The sequence below is a fragment of the Lolium rigidum genome, chromosome 6, assembly GCF_022539505.1.
Source record: "Lolium rigidum isolate FL_2022 chromosome 6, APGP_CSIRO_Lrig_0.1, whole genome shotgun sequence".
In the NCBI taxonomy this organism is placed as follows: Eukaryota; Viridiplantae; Streptophyta; class Magnoliopsida; order Poales; family Poaceae; genus Lolium; species Lolium rigidum.
Genome location: NC_061513.1, coordinates 305,128,430 through 305,138,949, shown reverse-complemented (window position 1 = coordinate 305,138,949; position 10,520 = coordinate 305,128,430).

Genomic DNA, 10,520 nt, shown 5'->3' with positions numbered 1-10,520 from the left:
AGCGACATGTGTATACAACTTGCAGGTAAGATCATAAACAACGAATATCTTCATGAATCAATAACATGTTCAGATCTGAGATCATGGCACTCGGGCCCTAGTGACAAGCATTAAGCATAACAAGTTGCAACAATATCATAAAAGTACCAATTACGGACACTAGGCACTATGCCCTAACAATCTTATGCTATTACATGACCAATCTCATCCAATCCCTACCATCCCCTTCGGCCTACAGCGGGGGAATTACTCACACATGGATGGGGGAAACATTGCTGGTTGGTGTAGAGGCGTTGGCGGTGATGGCGGTGATGATCTCCTCCAATTCCCCGTCCCGGCGGAGTGCCAGAACGGAGACTTCTGGCTCCCGCGATGGAGTTTCGCGATGTGGCGGCGTTCTGGAGGGTTTACGGCGACTTCGACTTCTCCCCGTGCGTTTTTAGGTCGAGGCGAATAAGTAGTCCGAAGGAGGGCGTCGGAGGCCAGCCGAGGGGGGCACACCACATGGCCGCGCGGACCCCCCTGGGCCGCGCCGCCCTATGGTGTGGGGCCCTCGGGCCTCCACTTCAATTGTCCTTCTGGCTCCCCCAGTATTCTGGGAAAATAGGGCCTTTCGTCAAAATCCCGAGGTTTTTCCTGAAAGTTGGATTTCTGCACAAAAACGAGACACCAGAACAGTTCTGCTGAAAACAGCGTTAGTCCGTGTTAGTTGCATCCAAAATACACAAATTAGAGGCAAAACAATAGCAAAAGTGTTCGGGAAAGTAGATACGTTTTGGACGTATCACCCACTTTTATCAATAATGTAACAAGATGATTGATCATTCTCAAGAGATATGGGACTCCTAGATAAAGTCAAGACCTCTCCAATCCCATTTTCATTAGTAGTACAATTAATGTTATCAAGTAACATAGGACCATCATCTAGAGATTTATCATAAACATTTGCCAAGCAAAACTCTTTAGTACCATACATTTCGACATCAGGCATGATACGTCCAATTTGCATCACTATTTTATATCATAATTTGCTGTTATTCATTGATATATTTCATATTGGGACACAATACTTATGTTATTTCATCTATTTTGCATGTTTCATGATTATTTGGAGATCGAGCACCGGAGCCGGGATTCTCGCTGGAAAAAGCACCGTCGGGATGCAATATTTCGTTAGATCAACTGTGGAAGGAAGTTTTACGGAAAATCCTATTTTTCCGGATGACGGAGGAAGCCGAAGGGGGAGCCAGCTGGACCCAGGGTGGGCCCACACCATAGGGTGGCGCGGCCCATGGCCTGGCCGCGCCACCATGTGTTGTGGAGCCCCCTCGGCCTCTTTCGCCTCCTTTTCTTCGCGAAACCCTTCGTCCCGAAGACCTAAGCCACAGGGGAATCCTCACGAAGGGTTACAGCCGCCTCTGCGGGGCGGAGAACACCAGAGAGAAAAGAGCTCTCCGGCGGGCAGGAATCCGCCGGGGAAATTCCCTCCCGGAGGGGGAAATCGACGCCATCGTCACCGCCATCGAGCTGGACATCATCTCCATCACCATCATCATCATCTCCACCATCATCACCGCCATCTCCACCGCTGGACATCGTCACCGCTGTAGCAATTTGGGTTTGATCTTGATTGTTTGATAGGGGAAACTCTCCCGATACTCGATTTCTACTTGTTGTTTATGCTATTGAGTGAAACCATTGAACCAAGGTCTATGTTCAGATTGTTATTCATCATCATATCACCTCTGATCATGTTCCATATGATGTCTCGTGAGTAGTTCGTTTAGTTCTTGAGGACATGGGTGAAGTCTAATTGTTAGTAGTGAACTATGGTTGAGTAATATTCAATGTTATGATATTTAAGTTGTGGTGTTATTCTTCTAGTGGTGTCGTGTGAACGTCGACTACACGACACTTCACCATTTATGGGCCTAGGGGAATGCATCTTGTACTCGTTTGCCAATTGCGGGGTTGCCGGAGTGACGAAACCTAAACCCCCGTTGGTATATCGATGCGGGAGGGATCGCAGGATCTCGGAGTTTAAGGCTGTGGTTAGATTTATCTTAATTACTTTCTTGTAGTTGCGGATGCTTGCAAGGGGTATAATCACAAGTATGTATTAGTCCTAGGAAGGGCGGTACATTAGCATAGGTTCACCCACACAACACTTATCAAAACAATGAAGATTAATCAGCTGTATGTAGCGAAAGCACTAGACTAAAATCCCGTGTGTCCTCGAGAACGTTTGGTCATTATAAGTAAACTAACCGGCTTGTCCTTTGTGCTAAAAAGGATTGGGCCACTCGCTGCAATTATTTCTCTCGCATTTTACTTACTTGTACTTTATTCATCTGTTACATCAAAACCCCCTGAATACTTGTATGTGAGCATTTACAGTGAATCCTTCATCAAAACTGCCTGTCAACACCTTCTGCTCCTCGTTGGGATCGACATTCTTACTTATCGAAGATACTACGATAAACCCCCTATACTTGTGGGTCATCAAGGCACAAACAAAGCATTATCATAAGAGTTATTAAAATAGCATGGATTATCATAGATAACAGTAGCATAATTATTCTCACAAGCTTTACTCATAGGGAATATTTCAAGAGAATCCACAGGAACATAACATTCATCCTCCTTTGGTAAGCATGGAGGACAATCAAATAGTGTAAGAGATAAAGAGTTACTCTCATTAGAAGGTTGGCATGGGTAGCTAATCCATTCTTCCTCCTTTTGTTCATCACTCTCCTCCTCTTTTTCATCCAATGAGCTTTCGGGTTCATCAATTTCCTCCTCTTTTGCATCCAATGAGCTTTCGGGTTCATCAATTTCTTCTTCCACTCGGTTCCTGCAAATTGTGAGTGCATTCTTGTGCATTAATGAGTCTCTCTTTATAATCAATGATATAAGGATTATCGCTGTAACTTTCTATGCAAAAATTAAGGATAGAAGAGACATAATCTTTAAGGTCCTTACAAACAACACAAGTTTCATAATTTTTAGCCATGAAGGATTCTATCTCAGAAGCTCCCATAAGTATGACAAATTGTTCTACCTCTTTGAACCCAAAATGAATATAGCTATTCAATTATAGTTCTTAATTAAAACATCCTCACTAAAGCCACATTGAAATTTAAGATGTTTAGTATCCTATTTAGAGCAACAGTTTATATCATGGCGTTTAAGCAAGATTTTAGCAATTGTATTCAATTTTTCTATCACAGCACTCATGACTTTACCCGTTCTTGTTTCTCTATAATTATTATATAATTCTATAAGCTCCAAATAGGTTGTGGGTTCTCCCATAACAACAGTTTTTAATTTTTAGGTTTTTCAAATTTTTATGGATTTTTGGGTATATGAGAAAAGTAAAACAAAACGAAAACAAACTAGACAAAAGTAAACTAAGCAAAATAATACTAGACAGAAATAAACTAAGCACAAATAAACTAGACAAAAGTAAACTAAGCAAAACAAAATAAAATAAAATAAAAACAGAGAGAGAGGTAGAGTGTACTCCCCAGGTGAACTTATGAGTAGAGCTATGCCTCCCGGCAACGGCGCCAGAAAATAGTATTGATAACCCACAAGTATAGGGGATCGCAACAGTCTTCGAGGGAAGTAAAACCCAAATTTATTGATTCGACACAAGGGGAGGTAAAGAATACTTATAAGCCTTAACAACTGAGTTGTCAATTCAGCTGCACCTGGAAAAGCACTAGTAATAGGGGTGATGTGAAAGTAGCAGTAATATGAGAGCAGTAGTAACAGTAACACAGCAGCAGTAACAGTAACACAGAGGCAATGCCACCAGAAAATAGTTGATACTACTTCCAATGTCATATAGAAACAAGTATATGATGATGAGAGATGGACCGGGGTTCCCAGCTATCTACACTAGTGGTAACTCTCCAATAACAAGTGAAAAGTGTTGGGTGAACAAATTACAGTTGGGCAATTGATAGGATTGAAATAGCATTAAGACAGAACATCAATTTATTAATCATGTAGGCATGTTTTCCATATATAGTCATACGTGCTAGCAATGAGAAACTTGCATAACATCTTTTGTCCTACCAGCCGGTGGCAGCCGGGCCTCAAGGGAATCTACTGGCAATTAAGGTACTCCTTTTAATAGAGCACCGGAGCAAAGCATTAACACTTGGTGAAAACATGTGATCCTCATATCACAGCCTTCCCCTCCGGTTGTCCCAATTTCTGTCACTTTGGGGCCTCGGGTTCCGGACAGCAATATGTGCAAACAACTTGTAGATACAATCTAAGCAATAATTATAGAGCTTAAATCTAAGATCATGCCACTCGTGCACTAGTGACAAGCATTAAACACAACAAGATTGCAGCAACAATAACTTCACAAACTTTATAGATAGACTAATCATAATGTAACAATCCATCGGATCCCAACAAACACAACACCGATTACATCAGATGGATCTCAAACATGTAAGGCAGCTCATGAGATCATTGTATTGAAGTACATGGGAGAGAGAGTACCAACTAGCTACAGCTAGAACCCGTAGTCCATGGGGGAACTACTCACGGAGCATGATGGAGGCGGTGGCGTCGATGGAGATGGCTTCCGGGGCACTTCCCCGTCCCGGCGGCGTGCCGGAACAGAGATTCTGTCCCCCGAATTGGAGTTTCGCGATGGCGGCGGCGCCCCTGGAGTCTTTCTGGAGTTTCGTCAATTGGTATAGGGTCTTTACGTCGCGAGGGACTTTATAGGCGAAGAGGCGGCGCAAGGGCGTGCCTGGGGGGCCCACACCATAGGCTGGCGCGCCCCCCTCTAGGCCGCGCCGCCCTGTTGTCTGGGAGCCCTAGGCCTCCCCTCCGACTCTCCTTCGGTGTTCTGGTCCGTCTCGGTGAAATAAGATGTTTGCCTTTTGTTTCGTCGAATTCCGAGAATATTGCCCGAACAGCTTTTCTGGAACAAAAAACAACAGAAAACAGGAACTGACACTGTGGCATCTTGTTAATAGGTTAGTTCCGGAAAATGCATGAAATCATTATAAAGTGTGAGCAAAACATGTAGGTATTGTCATAAAACTAGCATGGAATATCAGAAATTATAGATACGTTGGAGACGTATCAATATGTTTCAGGAAAAGGACAAACCGAATCTAGTCATCGCTAATGACAAATAATCCCCCTTTCCAAAATAGGATGCACATAATTTTTGGTCAAAGTCAAAGTTATTTGATGTTTGAATATCTATATAGAAAAAAATACTTATGTACTTACATGCATGAGTGCGGGTATTCCTGCCACAGTTCGTTCTGCATTGAGATTTTGATAAAGGGAGAAGAGAGAGCTACTTTTTCAGCTATCACGGTGAGCGGGAATCTCGATAAATAAATCGACGGTGATGAATACACCCACACCCATGCGATACGTGGGTGTACAAAATTCATTCTCATAAAAACCCTAAAAATATAAGATACCTAATGCATGCAATATGAAAGTATATTTCACAATCATTCTAACAATAATTGTTTAAGATTATAAGTGTTGATAGTTTTCTATATAATTTGTCAAATTTTTAGAAATTTTACTTTTTCCAAAAACAATATACGTCCTATTTTAGGAAAGAGGGAGTATGTTGAAGGTAAATGGTTAAGAAATTTATTCATTGCCCACGACAGATCTGTTTTGAGTGATAGAATACATATTTTATACGTACGTAAAGGTGTATTGTACCTAGCCATTGTAACTTGGTACGCCAAAACTTCTTGCCAATTGTTGCCGAAGCAATCCTTGCTATTAAACCTTCTCGGCGTGGCTTTGAAGACATTCTTGCCTGGCAACCAGAAAAGAATGTTGTTTTCACAGTTCAAAGTGCATATAGCTCAATGCTCCTTCCCGACAACAAGTTCTAGGCCAGACGGACATGATGACTGTTGGCAGAAAATCTTGCGAACTAGTGTACCATCAAAGGCGAAAACCTTTGCATGGAAGGCAGTTGCAAATGCTCTAGCAACGGAAGAGAACAAACTGAGAAGGCATATGCATGTGACTGGTGTGTGCAAAATTTTCTGCAGGGAGATGGAAGACACGGTACATGCTTTGCTCACTTGTCCTCATGCCAGCCATTTATGGGATTCTATGAGAGCGTGTTGGTTGCTACCGATCACTAATGAACTCCAGGCGCCTCCGTCCAACTGGTTTTGTAAAATCCTCTCGAAGTTGCTGGATCAATTAGTTGACTCAACGCTTTTGGTGGCATGGCTTGCCTGGCATGCCCGCAATAGAGCAACCCACGATAAACCTTAACCTGCCATTCAAAGCTCCAAGAGATTTTTATGCAGCTACATTAAATCCATTCGTAATGTGCAAGATTCTTCAACTGAAACAATCCTAAAAAGAAAACAACCTGCAGTTGATTTTCTCCATTCGGTCACTAGACGGTCTTCGGATCTTGTGTTAGTTAAACCTGTTGGCCAGATCCGGCAGTAATCTCGCCATTCTAATACCTAGCACAGCCCCTGCCGCCGAGTGCTTTCCGACGACCGACGCAAAATGATTTCCACGATGCAAACAGACGAGTAGCTTCTGTCTATGCAATCAGCTAGCGCCTAGATGAACAGATCAAAGTTGCTAGCAGAACAAAACCAAATCAGGCACACGAGAAACGAATATGATTGCCAAAGGGTTGTCTCGGTCCTTGGGTTTTCTCTGTATTGATTCATGCATGGTTCACGGTGGTGTGTTTACAAGAGCTGGCCTCGTGTATATATACACGCCCAGATGACACACACCCAACACGACTCGGTCAGGAACAGGCACTAATCCTACCGAACTAGAACTCTAGTCCTATACACGAGCGTACGGTGTGTTGTGCCGGCCGGAGTGCTTATTCCTAACAAAACCGTGGGTGAAACCCCCTTCAGGAATGGTAAATCTCACAATTGACGGCTTATTCAAGGAGGGTGCAGGTGGGGCTGGTATGCTGCTAAGAGATGAAGCTCAGAACATCTTATTCTCTGCGTGTAGGTTCCTCATGCATTGTGATGATGCCCTGGAATCTGAACTGCACGCATTAGCCTTAGTCCACTCCCAGCTTCCGATTATCATTGATACTGATTGCAGTCAGCTGGCGGCAATGGTTCAAGCTCGTGGACCAGAAATGAAAGCTCTAGTTAATAATCAAGGTAGGTTGTGTTCTTTTGTAAAAGTGGATCGAGGACAAGTTAGGGTTAGTCATGTTCTGGCAAACCTTGCGAGAACTGAGCGCCGTACCGTCACTTGGCTTGCTTCAGGCCCTGATGTAGTTATTCAGGAGCTTGTATGTGAGTCTTCTCTAAGCCCTGTTGTCTAATAAAGATCCAGTTTTACCCGCAAAAAATGAAAGGTATTGGCCTACTCTTTTGTACCAAACCATCCCGCCATATCGTTTTCCTATTAGGCTTTCCATGGTATCTGAGATAGCCCTGACCTGGCCTCCACAATTTGCATCCGCCTGGTTGTATGCCATAAGGATGATGATATAGCTTTAGGTTTTTACATCAAGATCATCGATTTAAAGAGAATTCAAAATTATATGATCAAGAAGAAGAAATATGAGGGACTCAAATAAGCCATGATCTAGCTTATGTATTAAGCATTGAGGATGAAGATCTTGAGAGTTCCATGTCAATAGAAGAAATCAAGATATGGATCTAGGTCGATGTCATAATAGACTCATGGGTTGAGCTATGGTTGATCAAGATTTGGAGCATGCAAGGAGATACAAGTTTTATCAAGACGAAGTGCAATCAGTGATGACGTTGGGACTCCAAATGCAGAGTGTTATGCCAGCAGAGTATTTTCCCCACAAGGGTGACTCGGGGATTTATATCAAACTTTTGTATTTTCGGATTAAAATATTGTTGTAAGATAAAATCAAGATAAAGATGTTTCTTTTGATAAAAAGTGGACCAGGGTTCATGGGTTCACTTGACTATTCTCTTTTTTAAATTCTAGTGGACAAATAACAATTCATCAATGAGATATGAGGATGCAAAATAATAACATGTGAAAGGTGAATAGGAAGGGAGATATCTTTTCACCAATTCTCCGAGAGTTCGATATAAAACCTCGAGTCACCCTTGTGGAAAAATACTCTGCTGACACAACACTCTGCACTTGGGAGTCTCAACGTCATCACTCTCTCACTTTTTTCTCTCTCTCTGTTTCTTTTTTCTCTTTCTTTTTCCACTCTTTTTTTCAATCCCTTTTTTTGTCTCTCTCTTTCCTCTCTTGCTATTGAGGATGCTCGTGCTGAAACTCTCACCATGGTTAGGAATGGTTTCCGTTAGTGCCCCACGCACTTCTCTAACATATGTGCATACACCAGTCCTTATCCAGATAATCACCTTTATTTCGTCAGAGACAACCATCAAGCAGCCAAAAAACATGGCAATCGACTCAAAAGATAAGTGCAATGTTGATAGGTGTTTCCCATGTAAGCATGGTTACGACCTAGCACATACTCATATTTTGTCAAACCCACAACTTACATAGTGTTGTTTTTCTTAAGACGCTTCTAGTTTCTTGAGACGTTGTGCACGTCGTCTCTACTCTCCGCACCCATCTGTACCCACCCACCTGATCCCCCTCAGAGGAATAGATAAAGACCGTGTGCCCCTCCAAAGAAAACATAAAATGTCAGCCCTAGCAGATTAGTGGAGGCGCCAACCCTAGCAGATTAGTGGAGGCTTCCACCGCCGTTTGCCATCCCGCGCTCTTCGTTGGAAATCTCGCCGCAGAATTCCTCCAATCTCCAACGCCTATTCCCCTTAAGGCAGCAAGTCTACCCCATGAATCCACTGGCCGCGTCCGATTCTGATGGAGACCTGAGGTAACCAACCACAGCCGCCACATCTTCTTCACGGCTCTCTGATCTGTGATTTTCTGATTTTCTTGCCTTTTGTTGTGCGGTAGCGGCAGCAAGCAGTTTGGTATCCGGCTGCAAGCGGGGAAGGGAATGCACGAACAAGGCAGTATGAGTTCTCCCCGTAATACTGCAACTTTTGATTTGGATAGTGTTCATTTCATTTCTTATTGATAAATAATCAGATGAGATTTGAGTGAATTACATATTTGCCGCTTTTCATTTTTTTTCAGGAAAATTACCCTTCGATTCTGTTGTCAGTGGCTGATATAAGTGAACTATTGTGGCACCAAGAATCAGTCCTTCAACGTACACGCAAATGCCAAGGTAAGTTCCGTTTTATTTTTTTCTGACTTCAAAGTTTGTTTCATCAGACCAGCCGAGTAATCATCTAATCTATTGAAGTTTGATTTGTGGCATTGCTATCACAGAACCTAATTTTCTGAACAAAATCAAGTACTGCTATCTCCTGCAATCGAGATTTGATTTAACTACATGTTTCACTACGGGAACCCGCCAAGGTGTCGACGGCCAGAACTTGGGCCAACGGCAGCCATCGGCACAGCAGACCTCGCCGCCAGGCCACCGAAAACGCCGTCGGCATAGCCTAGCCATCGGCACAAGATCGGCTGGCCCGTCGGCACACGTCTCGTTTGTGTCATGATTACCCGCCATTCTTCTCGCGCCCATTCTCTCCCGTCAAGTATTCCCGCCGTTTCAGACCCTCGTCGGCCTATATAGCCATGTCTTCTCCACTAACAGCACCAGCAACATTTCTCGCCTCGTCACTTCATGCATCATCATCGTGCAGCGAATGGACGGTAGCTTGGTTTTTTGGAAGAGCAGCAGGAACGAAAGGAGACGGGGGCGTCGACGCGTGCATTTATAGTGGAGGCCGGTGTGCGTTGAAGACGGCAGCTGCTGTCACGACGTGGGTAGGCTCGTGGAGTGTGCGAACGTCGTACCATCGCATCACTACCGCGGGAACTAGGTCAGCAATTGAAGATGACGAATGACATCGCCTCGCTACGCGGCCATTATGTCGCTGACACGGTGGTCCCATGTTGGAGATCCTAAGTGACACAAGGCATCGGCATGCCCGATTCACACCCCATCCATAGAGGCCAACAAGATCGTGGCGATGGTTTTATTGGGTTCAAAAATGCGCAGGATATTTTTGGAGCTCCCAAAACAAACTGACCACTGACGTGTTATGTTTTCTCGTTCGAACACCTTCTCAATCTAGGGTCGATGAAGATGCTCTTATAGTATAACTGACCAGTGACAATGTTCTGTTTTCTCATTCAAACACCATCTCAATCTGGGCAGTTGATGAAGATGCTCTTATGATTAACTGACCACCGTGTTCCGTTTTCTCGTTCGAACACCGTCTCGATCTGCTGGCCTACATTTAAGAGTGTCGTGATTCGTGAACGCATGTCAATTCTGGACAGTACGACAGGTGCTACCACCACTCGTGACACATTGACCGGCTGGTGTACCGTTTCTTCTACAACGTATTTATTATTTGACTAGCAGCTAGTCGAAATTCGGTACTAGGTTAGCGACCCAACGTACACGTACCCCGGCCGGGGAAAGACTCCGTTGTTTGTGTGTGAAAGCT